This window comes from Muscardinus avellanarius (genome assembly GCF_963383645.1).
Source record: "Muscardinus avellanarius genome assembly, chromosome: 1".
Taxonomy (NCBI): Eukaryota; Metazoa; Chordata; class Mammalia; order Rodentia; family Gliridae; genus Muscardinus; species Muscardinus avellanarius.
Genome location: NC_137786.1, coordinates 201,702,964 through 201,717,086, shown reverse-complemented (window position 1 = coordinate 201,717,086; position 14,123 = coordinate 201,702,964).

Here is a 14,123-nt window from a genome sequence, read left to right as displayed (position 1 = left end):
AGAATTTTTGTTAGAGCATTTGGTCGGTCGAGCATCTTTAAAGCCCTGGGTTTGATGCCCAGCACTTGGGAGGTGGGGGGCGGGGATGGCAAAAAACACAGTGGTGGTGGGGAAATAGTGCTAAGTCTAATTTCTTAAATGTACAAACTTTTATAAATTTATATAAAGAAAACCAACAACCCAACCGGAAAAGGGCAAAGTTCACATAGAGTTCACTGAAAAAAATCTATACAAATGGAAAATTCAACCTAATTCATAACAAGAAAAAATGCAAATTATGGCTACAATGAAATAACATTCTTTACTTACCATTTTGGCAAAGCTCCAAGAATTTAATGCTGTACTCTCACCCAATCTACATGTACACATATTGATAGCAGGGTTTCGCTTCTTGGATTTTATCCACACGTGTAAAAATATGTACATATGTACATATAAAATTACTTGTTGCAGCAATGTTTTAGTGGCTTAAAAATTACGTATTTATAAAAGAATCGGCACATCAAAAAATAGTGTAGTATGGCACATTTGAAAAATAAAGACATTTTCATGTGCTAACAGAAAAAAATGATTGGTTAAAGAAAACTTAAATGTTTGCTAATGTTCATAATATGTTACCACTTGTTAATAAATGAAAATATAAAACTATATATTTACTATACATAGGTAAAATATTTCTGAAAACATTGTGTGTGTGTGTGTGTGTGTGTGTGTGTGTGTGTGTGTGTGTAGCTGGGAACTGAACTCAGAGACATTCTACCTTTGAGCTATACTTCCAGTACCCCTAACTCTTTTTATTTTTTGCTTTAAAACAGGGTTTTGCTAGGTTGTTGAGGGTCTTGCTAAGTTTCTAAGGCTTGTCTTGAACTTGTGCTTCAGCCTCCCAAGTACTGGAATTACAGTTATGCTACTGTGCCCGGATGTTGTGAAGGTCTTCTAATAGAGTGGTGTTAGTGTTCCCTGGACCAGCAACATCAACATCACAAAGGCACTTAGCAGAAACTGTTGGACCCAGCCCTGGATCTACTGAGTTAAAAACTCTTAGTAATTCTGATGCACTCTAGACTTTGAAAATAAAGGCTCTAACAGAAAACATGCTGGTTATCATTCCTAGGTAAGTGTGCTCAAGGTCAAAGGAATGTTTTTGCCCAAGATGGGCATTGTGAAAGTTTAGTTCTAAGTTTCCTTTAAGTCCTCGTTTGGAAACTGAGTGCTTACTTCTTATTAGCCATTTTTAGAGGCGATGGTAGGGATTTCTATCTGGCACATCCAGAGATATGGCTACGCATACTAGAAAAGAAACAAAACAAAACAAAACAAAAAAGAGGAAGAAAGAAGAGGAAGGGGAGGAGAATACAAAGAATAAGTAGAAAGGAATATAAGAAAAGGAGAAAAAAGGAGAAGAGGCAAGGAAAGGAGAAAACGGAGGGGAAAAAGACAATGAGGAGAAGAAGGCTGGAAGAAGAAGAAGAATAGAAGAAGAGGAAGAGAAATAGGGTCACTGTTTGGTACTATTCTAGAGTCCAATTTCAAGAGGGGATTGTTTCCACTATTTTTGGAAAGGTCAACATCAAGAAAAGCCAACTGGAATCCATTACTGGTCCTAAATAAGGAGAGAAGGTCAGCAAATGGGACTTCACGGATGAAGTTTAGTCAGCTGAATTGAAACTCTGGGCCATCATTATCTGAGCTTCCTGTTTAAGAACATGAACATCTGGAATCTAAAAATAAGCCAGGCGTGGTGGCGCACGCTTGTAATCCCCGTGCTTGGGAGGCGCAGACAGGAGGATCGCACAGTTTCGAAGCCAGCCGCGCTGGCTTAAGAGACCCTGTTTCCAAATAAAAAAGTATAGAAATAGGTCTGGGAGTGTAGCCCGGAGGTAGAAGGGTTTCCAGGAACCCCAGCACCCCCCCAAAAAAATGTAATAACAATACTAATATTGTACCAGAAGAAGCAGCTATACCAGAGCCAATTTTCAGGAGTGAATAGAAAGTGGACCTACTAGCCACATTGTCACAATATCTATTTGCGATAATTGACCTAGAAGTTGAAGACCATCATAGGGAAGGATCAACTCCCAGTTCCTAGGGTTCAAACACAAGTAGGCACAGGTTTATAATGGAAGAAATATTTTGACAGAGTGGCAAATGGTGGTGAGTGGACATTGGCAGGAATCCATGGAACTAGAATTTGCCATAGGACTCGAGGATCACTGGGGAGCTGGGTTTAGTATTCTTTAGGGTAAGAGCACTTAAATTTATCCTCCTTGCTTCTCTTCTGATGAGTGATTCCCTTGTGGAGAAATGGGGCTAAGTGTAGCATTACAGGGCTGTGCTTTCAGCCTCAGAGACCTAGGAAATTCTACTGTTTGACGCTGTTAATTTTATTTAGAAGAAAGTGGAGATCTCCAGTATATTATGGAGCTGCCCTGGGCTCCGAGGAATGTTAACAATGGTAAAAAATGTGGTAGGAAGAAGCAGAAGCCAATGGAAGAAAGCCACAGAGAGTGGCAGAGGTCAGAGAAAGGCAGAGATGCAGGAGAAGGTATGCAGAGATGGGCAGAAAGCTCAACTTAGTCCAAGTCAATGACAAATGTCATCCTGGCCCAATTTGTTAGCCAAGTACCCCACTTTCCATGAACATTCCTTTCCTCCACAAAATGTTGTGCTCATTTTCTTTTGGTTAGATCCCATCAATTCCATTCTCTTCAGTGTGTGAGGGAAGAGGCACACACTTTGGAGTCAAATCGGATTTTCAACTCTGGCTCTGCCCCTTATCAGCTTATGATCTCAGATAAATTACATCATCTCTTTAACTCTACTTTTTTCATCTGTAGAACAAATACAACGACTTCATGGATTTGTTCTGAGCAAGATGAATAGCTTGAGCTACCAGTTTTCGAGTACCTGCCAGGTGTTCCATGGCACAATGATCTCAGTCCATCTTTGAAACCACACATTGAGATAAACATCTCTCCTCACCCCATTTATATATTAGGAAACAGTCACAGATGGGCTAAGAAATTAGCCCTAGGTAAGTAAGAGAACCAAGATTTTTTTCAAAGTCAGGTTGAATCTGGCTCCAAACTCCATACTGTTTCCACTACCAGAACTGTCTTTCACAATGTCTAGTACAATGTCTGAGATGAGGTGTCTGTGATATTTAAGCTGGTTTTCTTCTTTCCCTCAACTTTCTTTCTTTTGCCCTGAAGTTCTGATTGGAATTCTACCTCTGGCCAGACCACTCTTGTCCAAAGTGATGTTCCTTTGCCCTTTCAACAGCGATGATCTACCACTCATAATTCTCTTTTTGATTTCTCATCTGTAGACTCTATCATGGTCAGATCACAGCTTTATACTGTGATCTCTTTAATGTATGTTTCTTTCTTACCTATATATTGTAGACTTCCCAGGCCTATGCTTTCTGCCCCTGGGGCTTCTCTAGGTCCTTATGCACCCTGGTTGGACTGTGTTTATTTAGCTCATCTTCATTTTGTGTATTGAGAACTGTAAGTGGGAGGACTTGGAGCCTCTCCAGCTGCCTGACTTGGTGGAATGGCCCCTAGTGATCCCATCCCCGTGTCCTCTGATCTTTCTGCCTAGAGGCTCACAATGACGATCCCCTCTCTTGTTCTCTGCCTCACAGGATTCACTGCTCAGACATACCCAGTAATAAATAACAACCTAGATGATTGTGTCTGGTAGCTAATTGACTGTAACATAGGCTACCAGCCTCTAGGGCAGCACAGCATGCTACTTGTAATTAATCACCCTCATCCCAGCCTGACTACCCAGCTATGTCAAATTGTAGAGCAATTAGGCATTCTCTGAGTGGGTTTCCCTGCCTGGATTGGGAGGTAGGAAATATTCTATTAATGTCGCTTTCTGCAGGCTCTCAAAAGTATGTTAATCGTAGGGGAAATCAACACTGTGCCAGGCACTTTGGTGAATGCCGTAGGACTTGGCAAGGTGAAAAAGAAAATCTGTATCCTCTAGGTCTAAGTTGGAGATCTAAGACAAAAATTAGAGTTAGATATAATTTGACACTTGTCACAGGAAAGGAACAAATTCCCATGAGATAAAGAAGACATTTTGATGGATAAGTGGGAAAGTTAGCCACATGAGATGGGAAGAGTCACGACACAGTATGGAGATTCACAAGGGAATCACCTTTGACAGGAATTTAGAAATGCAGATTCCCCAACTTCCCCAATAGCTGCTGACTCAGAATCTCTGCAGAGGTCAAAGTCTCAAAGTATCTGAGAAATTCTGATGCCAACTATAATTTATGGCAGTTACTCAGCCCCCGCTCTATGGTCTGAAGTTCTGACATGCTCCTCTATGTGGGAACCAGGCAACCCCTGCAGCCCAGCCTGCCCATGCCATAGCTCACTATGTCAGGGGAGGGCGTCTAAGCTAAATCAGAAGCTCTGGTTGAGTGGGAGAATGTGCTAGACCTTGCAGGTTAACAGAATTCTAAGGTTAAGAGGATCATTGGGAGCCATGTACAATGAGAAAGATTGCTTCTCTTCAGTTTCTTAGTTCCTCTGTTTTGGAATACATCTATATTTTTTGCAGTAATTTGCTATGTGCCAGTGTTCTAAGCACAGTAAACAACTCATTTACTTCTCATATATGCTCTGGGAAGTGGGTGCACTTATAAGTTTTTTTTCTCCCTGAGGCTGGAGATTGAACTCAGGACCTCACATGTGCTAGGCAAGTACTCTACCACTGAGCTATATCTCCAGCCCCATATGGGTACAACTGTCATTCTATTTTTAGGTGAAAACAATAGACTTTAGAAATGTTCAGAGGTTTACTACATGTATGGGACTGAGTTGAGATACAAACCCTGAGGCCTTGAACCCAGAGTCTACTCTCTAAACCATTATATTATGCAAGACTCAGTAAGGCTTCCCTATTGTTATATTTAGGGTTATAACCTTGCACAAGTTCTTTGTTCTCCCTCTTTGCCTCAGTTTTCTTACTCATAAATTGGAGAAAGTGCAAACGGATGTTGTGAGATAATGCATGAAAACGATATAGCATAGGACATGAAATACACACCAGTGCTCAAAAGATGAGTATCCTCTCTTTCTCTCCCCCTCTTCTCTTTTTTCTTCTCCCCACTTTCTCCCTCTCCTTTGAGATCTTCTTAAACATTTTTCTGTGCTTGTAAGAACGCCCCCAGCCTGACCTAACATAAAACCTGACTTGGGTCCAGGTTTTTTAGAAACTGGTATCTTAGTTTTTCTGTCCTGAGGCTGTATGATCTGTTACTGATCCCTCTGGACACCTTGCTTCAGCTTTACTGCATCTCAAATTATCCCTCCCCTCTCCAAAGCTGGAATGCCCCCAAGGCCAGCTTTGGTGGAAAGATTCTTCCAATTCTAAAGGGTGTGTCTGACCATTTACTGCATTTCTATTTAGAAGGGAAACTTCTAAATTGACTGGAATACTCTTTAAAAACACTCTCAATTCTCACTTGTCTGCTCATTTTTTTTTTATCCTGTGGCTACACCCAAGTCTTTCAGAGTGGTTTTAATGTTGGCACTTTACAAAGGGTCCCAGAATCATTCATTGCTGTTTTTATGATGATCCAAGCTTTGATTGAAAATTGAGAGTCGAAAACAACATGCTAGTCATACCATTTGTTCTAGATTTTGCTTCTCTGACCTGGTCAGAAAAAAGACTAGCTGCAGATTCAGGGCATGACTGTATCACATATACAAATGTATTCAGAAGCATGCTTTCTCGTTTCTCTTCCTACCTTCTTCCCCCCAAGCAATAGATATTTGGAAGACCAGGACTCTAGTTCCCTTGTTATATTTACAAGCTCAGTGATCACTTAAATGAGGGTTTAGAAACCATTTTTTATAGGCTGAAGGTATAGCTCAGTGGAAGAGCATTTACCTCACATATGTGAGGCCTTGGAATCCCTAGCATCACAAATAGAAATAACTTTTTTCTATAAAAGGCTGAATCATAAATTGTTTTAGAGTTCACGGAACAAATAACCTGTGTCTCAACTATTCAACCAATTATAAATAAATAGTTATGAGTAGATTTTTTTTCAGTACTAGGGATCGAAACCAGGAGCATTCAACCTCTGAGCTACACCCCTGGCTTTATTTCTTATTCTTTATTTTTGAAACAGGATCTCACTGAGTTGCGGAGCACCTCATTAAGTAGCTGAGGCTCCCTACAATCCTGCAATCCTGCAACCCTCCTGTCTCAGCCTCCCAAGTACTGGAGTTACAAGCATGCACCACCAAGCCTGGCTGGCATCAGTGTATTCTAATGTAACAATATTTACAAAAGTGGGCAGCAGGTTGGACTAGCTGGCAAGCCGCAATTAGAGGATATATAATCTGAATTATGGTGAAAGCATCTCCACTGTGGAAAGTTTAGAAAAGGACAGGACTGGATAATAAGAATAAGTAGGAAAATTTACTGTATCAGTCAAATGCAAAGAATCTGCAGTCCACCTGCTTGGGTCAGAGTTGTGGGACCTTGCGAAAGATACTGTTTTTTTAATCTGTAAAAATCAAAGTACATACAGTTTATTTCTCATTTGGTTCATGGAATAATGAAATGAGATGATCTAGGCAAGAATTGAACACCTCTTCTCTTAGTTCAGGCCGCTGTGACAGAATGCCATAGACTGGTGGCTTACACAGTACAACTGACTTCTCACAGTGCAGGAGGAGGTCAATCCAAGATGGAAGATGTGGGCTCTCCTGAGGGCCATCTTCTCTTTGTCTCCTCACACTGTAGAGAGGAAGAAGAAGCACGCTTTTTTGTTTTGGGAGGTTTTTTTTCTTAAGAATATCTTCTATCAAGGATACTGTAGTCATCAGCTTTTTGTAACTTAACAAACTACTTAAGAAGAAAAAGAGGTTTTAGCTCACGGTTCTGCTTAGTTGGAAAGGGAGGAGGAACACAAACATCCTGTCTGTTACACCTACTAAGCACTCTGCATTGTCTAACTATCAAAGAGAGGCAGCAGAATAATGTGAGTGTGGGCTCACAGGCTAGAAAGCCTCGGTTTGCAGCTTAGCTCTAATAAATATTGTGTTACTTCAGGAAGTTGCTCGACCTTTCTGTGCTTCAGCTTCATCTGTAATAACATGCTTTATCTTATGGAGGTGTTATGAGAATTAAATAAATGATTACATGCAAAATGCTTAGAACAGTGCCTGACATATTATAATTATGTCAGATGTTACTTTAAAATTATTCTTAATAATAATTAAATATTGCACATCCTAAAACAATTATTAACACTTTGTACCTTTTGCTTTCAGTAATTTCATATAGTTGGGCTAACACTACTGGTGTATGCATAAGTTATTTTCTTTATTTGACATTTTAAGTTATCATGTCCCTCTTTTATTAAAAAGCTTTTATTGAAAGACCATTTTATTTGCTCTGTAATAGTTTATAGAATGAGCGTGCCATAATTTCCTAATCTTTGCCTAATCCTAGATATGTTGGTAGTTTCCAGTTATTGTTATGACAAATACTATTGATAGGAATAGTTTTAGGCATGCAACTCTTTGTGTATTTTTGGATTGTTAGGATAGCTTCTTCAGAGTAGAATTAGTGGGACAAAATAGTGTGCGTGTGTGTGTGTGTGTATGTGTGTGTGTAAAATATGTGTGTGTGTGTGTGTGTGTGTGTGTTTGTGATATATATATCCCTGTGATATATATAACCTGTCTTTTTGGTGACAGTATCTGATGAAGCCAAATGGCACTGAAAGGTAGGGATGGTATTCTAAACCTGATCTGTCTTATGGTTTGGATCTGGAATATCCCCAGAGGCTCATGTGTTGAAGACTTGGCCTCCAGTGCTCAGTGTGCAGAGGTGGAGCTTTAGGAAGAGATTGGATCATGAGGACTCTGACCCTATCAGTGGATTAATCCATTGAGAGCTGAATGCACTGCTGGGAGGTGGTGGAAACTGCAGGCAGCAAGGCATGGTGGGAAAAAGTAGGTTACTGGGGGTGTAGTTTGGAAGGATATTTCTGATCCCCAGACACACACACACACACACACACACACACACACACACACACACACACACACTCCTCCCTCTCCTCACTCCTGGCCACCATGAACTGAGCATTCCTCCACCACACCCTTCTACTATGCTGCACTGCTTGACCTCAGGCCCAAAGCAATGAAATCAGCTCACTGAAACCTTTAAAACCACAAGCCAAAATAAATCTTTTCTTCTCTAGGTTGTTTTTTCCAGGTATATATTTGTCGCAGTGATGACATGCTGACTAACACAACCCTCCTCTGGGCAGTGGAGCTGATCAGTCAGTGGTGCAAACTGCCAAAGCTTCCAACTCACTTGAGATGGTAGGTACGGTATGGTCCTGGCCAGCACCTTTTGGACTAGCTACAGTAGTCAACTGTTGAGGTGATTCCATGACCTAGTAACTACTGTCTTAATTTGGGTTTTTCATGGAGGAGCACTACTCACTTATGAGGTGGAGCTTTTTCTCAAAGGGGAAACAAATGAACATAGTGGCCTGGGAACAGGCACCTTCTCCACTCCCACATGTGTGATTGTGGCTATGAGTTTTGCATACTTTTTGTGCCATTATATACCTCTCCATCAAGTCAGACAAGGCCTCATGGAGTAAGCATCAAGCTTTGAATATGGGACTGTGCTTAAATTCCAGGACTATGACCTGGGAAGAGTGACATGCACCTAAAATCCAAGTACTTATGAAGCTGAGACAAAATGATCATAGGTTCAATCAAGGCCAGACTCAGTAACTTAGTGATGCCCTGTTTCAAAATGAAAAATAAAAAGAACTGGGAGTGTATAGCTCAAAGATAGAGCGCCTCTGGGTTCAGTCCCCAGTACTTCCCAACACACACACACACACACACACACACACACACACACACACACACAGTACTATGGCTTCTTTGATCTTGAGAGAGTCAATTCTCTTCTCAGAGCTTCATTTTTATGACATTTAAAATAGGAATACTCAATTAAGTTACATCATTTGCAAGAAGAACAGTATATTAAGTAAGATTAGTTGATCCCAGAGAGCAAAGGGTCATATATTTTCTTTAATATGACAGGATAGGGAGTAAATGGGATACAAGAGAGACTCCAGATGATGAGGAGAAACCTCAGGGGAGCCAGGGAGGAGATATAAGGTTATTTGAGATTGAACCCAAAGGTGTTCTACTATTGAGCTACACTCCAGCTTGTGTTTGTTTCTTATTTTGAGATAATGTCTCACTAAGTTACTATGCACTGGCTTTGAACCTGTGATCCTCTTGTTTCAGCTTCCCAAGTACTAGGATTACAGACATGCACCACTATGTCTGATAGAAGCATCTTTATTTTTAAAACAATTTAGAATTTTTCCAAATTTAGGAGAATTTTTCATAATAAATAATGTCAATGAATAATGTGATGATAAATCTCCTTTGCATAGAGCTCTCAGCACAGTCAGAGTTACTCTTCTCTTGCTCATTTAGGATCGATTCCTAAAATGCCAAAATGGGATCACTGGGTCAATGGATATGTATTTGCCAATTTCTTCCCAGAAAGTTTATACTAATTTTCACTTATACATTAGCTGTGTGCCTTGAATTTTGCACAATCTTAATATGTATATCTCTTATCTATGTCATTTATTTGTTTGTTTGGTTTTTTTTTTTTGTGGTACTGGGGTTCTTGGAAGCCCTTCTACCTCCGGGCTACACTCCCAGACCTATTTTTACATTTTTATTTGGAAACAGGGTCTCCTAAGCCAGCGCGCGCAGCTGGCTTCAAACCTGCGCGATCCTCCTGTCTCTGCCTCCCAAGCACGGGGATTACAAGCGTGCGCCACCACGTCCGGCCTATATATTTTTATTTGGAAACAGGGTCTCTTAAGCCAGAGAGGCTGGCTCCGAACCAGCGCGATCCTCCTGTCTCTGCCTCCCAAGCGCAGGGATTACAAGCGTGTGCCACCACGCCCAACCTATCTATGTCATTTATGATACCAGTAATACTACATGATACTTTTCCTATATATTTTTACCTATGCAATTGTATTCTCTTGGGGTTGAATTTATAAATACTTATTGATGCATGAAGGAATGAATGAAGTAGGAAGGAAAGAAAAATAAGAAATTAAGAACAGAAGGAATAAAGAAAGAACCAGAGAGAAACTGAGATAGAAGAGGGAAAGGGAAAAAGAAAAGGAAAGATAGAATGAAGACTACAGAATTAAATTAAGTATAGAAAGGAAGCAGTTTCTGGCTTTAGCTGCCAGCACCAATTAAAGCCTCCTATGGAGTACTTTTCCTCGAAGAGAGGAAGGGCAGCATGTCACATACCATAAGGTGCATATACATGAGTAAATAAATTGCCAACCAATACATTTTTAAAGGGAGCCCATTATGCTTATTTATTGAAGCTTTCAAGTGTTATATCGGATCCTGCAATGGAGTAAATTATTAAGCATCTCCATTTCTACTCGGAGAAATATGGCTTCTTCTTTTGCGCCTTGGTTCAACTGTTTCAATTTCCACACTGAGCCTTTATTTTGGGATACTTGTAATAACTTGTTGTGATGTGTAGACACAGACATTCTCTATGATTACCTGATAAAAAAATAATGAACATCAAAGTAATATTTTTTATATTTTTTTCCTGACTTCTGTTTTTCTGCTGGTTCATCTCTTTTTCTACCATATGTGTTTGTGGTGTGTGTATGTATGTATGTATGTATGTGCATGTGTGTGTGTGTGTGTGCATACGTGTGTGTGTTATTGGAGATTGAACCCAGGGGCATTCAATCTCCAAGCTACACCCCCAAGTCCCTAGCCTTTTTTAATGTTTTTGTTTTTAATCAGGGTCTCCCTAGGTTGCTCAGAGTCTCCCTATATTACTGAAGCTGTCCTCAAACCTGCTATCCTCCTGTTTCAGCCTCCCAAGTACTGGGATAACAGGGGTGAGCCACAAACGCCCAGCCAGCTCTACCACTCCCTCCTCAAAGAAGACAGAGGCTTGTTTCTTTTTAGAGTGCAGAAACTGGAAATAGCTGACCTGAAGTTTGAATGCCACTGGAGTTGTCGGTCACATGACTGCTTCCTCAACCTGCAGAGATTTCACTTTCAAAGTGAGGGCAAAAATAACTACAGGACTCAGTCAAATGAAAGCAAATGTGAGCGCTAGGAAATTAGAAAAGAGTCTCGATTCCATTTTTGTAAAGGCTCTAGCTCATTGATTTCAGCCAATAAGAACTTTCCAGTTCTATCGTCCCCAGCTCCTCCGTGTGGAGCGAGGCAGGGAAAGTGGGTGAGCTTCAGTCACGCAACCAGCTTCTGAGCTTGGCCTGACCTCTTTGGGACAGGATGTCTCTGGGTAAGGAACTCAACCTTGCTCAGCCTGCTTTCTCGAGGCAAACATGACTTATTCTATTAGATGGTTGTGAAGAGGAACTAAGACAAGGTGCATGTGTTGAATCCTCACAAATTCTTCCCTTTCTCTATGTGCTCACACTTTCCCCATATAGAATTCTAGTCATCTTTCAGGGGAAAGTTCCCATACCACCTCTCAAGTGCTACACTCCCCGAGCCACCCCTGATGCCTAACAGCATCAGTTACACATACAAATCCCATGGAGCCTGTCGCCCATGCTGCTTAGGGATCCTTCGAGACAGTCCTGATGTTTCTGCTCATAATCCAGAGAGATGGAAATGTAAGTCCATCCCAATAAATTAGTGTTTTTAGCCTAACCACATCATTTAGTAGGACGACAGTACTTAGGAATGGGACAGTAGCATGAAGATCAGTATGGTGTTTTCTTAAAAGACTAGGGTAGAAATGGAGCTACCATATGAGCCAGCTATGTCACTCCTTAGTATCTTTCCTAAAGAACTGAAGTCAGAAGGCTACAGTGATGCATGTATATCCATGTTTATAGCCATTTACAGCTAAATTATGTAACCAGTCTAGATGTCCATCAACAGATGAATGGATAAAGAAAATATTTTACTTGACATATAGAAGAACAAAGTTATGTCCTTTGCAGGAAAATTGCTAGAACTAGAGAACGTTGTGCTAAGTGAGATCATCTCATCTCATCTCAGAAAGCCCAGGGTCTTAAGTTTCCTCTCATATGTGGAAGCTGGAAGAAAACAAGAAACAAAAGCAACTGTCATTAAATGAGGAGAGAGGCCAGTAGATTAGTGGAAGGGGACTGAAAGAGGGAGGTAGGAAGGAAAAATAAAAGGATCGAGAAAGGAAATAGTTCAAACAATGTTATATTCATATGTGAAGGTATAGCTACAAATTTTACCAACATGTACAGGGAGGGAGAAGGAGGAGGGAGAGAAATGAGATGTGGAGGGAAATATACCAAGTGCTATGTGCATATGTGTTTGTATCATCTTAAACCTCACTATGATGTATAATTACAATGCACCAATAAAAGTATTAGAGCAAAAATGGGATAGTGGTAAAGCAGGCAAAATCTCATAGGAGGAGGCAGACCGCTATTTTATCAAAGGTGAGATTCATCTTATTTTTTCTGCTTGAATGAGATTTTTGGGTAGGTGTTGGCTTAATCTCCTCAAACAAAGTATCAGCTTTTGAGAGCAGAGAGTAAGATTTAGGCTTCCTTGCTTCTTTCCTTAGAATGTGACATAGTGCTTGCATTAGATTTACTGAGAGCCCTCCAGGAAAATATTTAGAGGTACCTGGGAATTCACAGGAAAAGCTCTTGTTAAGCAAGGAAGCAAATGCAGATGCAAGGTATAGAATTTATTGGGGAAGACAATTGTAGAACTGATCACAATACGAAAGTAATCTCAGGCCAAGTCTTCCACTGAAGGAACATTCCATTGTCTTCTCATTCATACCTTCTTCCAACAAGTACAAAGTGATAGCCTACTACTGTGCAGGTCTCTGTTCTCCAAAAGTTTACCCTCAAGTTGAGCTAAAGTCTCTCGACCCACAGAAATGATCCTGGCAGCAGTACCTATATTAATGAAAATGAGATGCCAGCTCTTCTGCTTGATAAATGGTATGACTCATCGCAGATCAGGTTGGTTCTCATTAACTGGTCCTGAATCTATGTCCCTCATTTATCTAGAAGCTATTCAAGGGCAAGAGCTGAGCATTAATCATCTTTCTATTCCAGCCTGTAGAACGGTGCTTGACATTCATTCATGCATCCTTTCATTCAAGGCATTTTTTATGAGCATCTACTATGTGCCAGGCACAGTCAGCACCCATCTTGTGTTGACTCCTTCAAGGCCCCTGTCCTTGTGTGTATAAGGCTCTATCCTTAAAGGAATGCCATTTTAATACAATTCGATGAAACAACACATTTTAAAAGCCCTATGTGCTAGGCATTGGGCATACAGTAAGTCAGATGATACCTCCAAAGGCTCTGTCTAGAATGGAAGACAGATACCTCTGAACAAATATCAGGTGTCCTGGGGCCCATTTGCATTTCCACACTTGAATCTAGCTCCCTTCTCCTCCCCCCGCCATGACCTGTTCTATTCTTACTGCTTGTTCTGCTGTGTGACTCATCTCAGTTTATGCCCTTGCTGTTCCCTCCAACCTGACCTGCCTCCAGGCCATGACCTAGCTTCACGAACAGGCTGCTGACCCTGGCTTCCTCTTGATTTGATAAACTATGGGCAGCCTTTTGGGTAAGTCAGTTCAACTGGGCTCTGGAGACCTCCCCCATCCATTTACCTCCAGTGTATGGGCCCCAAGGCTGCCTCTGAGACAGCTGCAGTGGTAGGCACTAGGTGCTTGGTAAATGAAGACATGAATGAAGAGGCAGCGTAACTTTTCTTTCAGTAAGAAGGTTTGCCAGGGGTCAGCTTTCGTGTTATGATAAGTCTAAGTGCTGCTATTGTCTTCCTGGAAATAGAGCCTTCCTAGCACGCACAGATGAGGGGGAGGAGTGCTTAAAAAACCATTTTTAATTAGGCAATTATGACAATTAAATATTTGAGACTCAGGGTTCCTAATCCTTATTTGATTTCCACTTTAATTTCCTAATAATGTACGTTTCTGTTCTCATTGTAATCTTTTCCCTTTGAATCTGTGTGGGATTCGTTTGTTCAGGATAATTG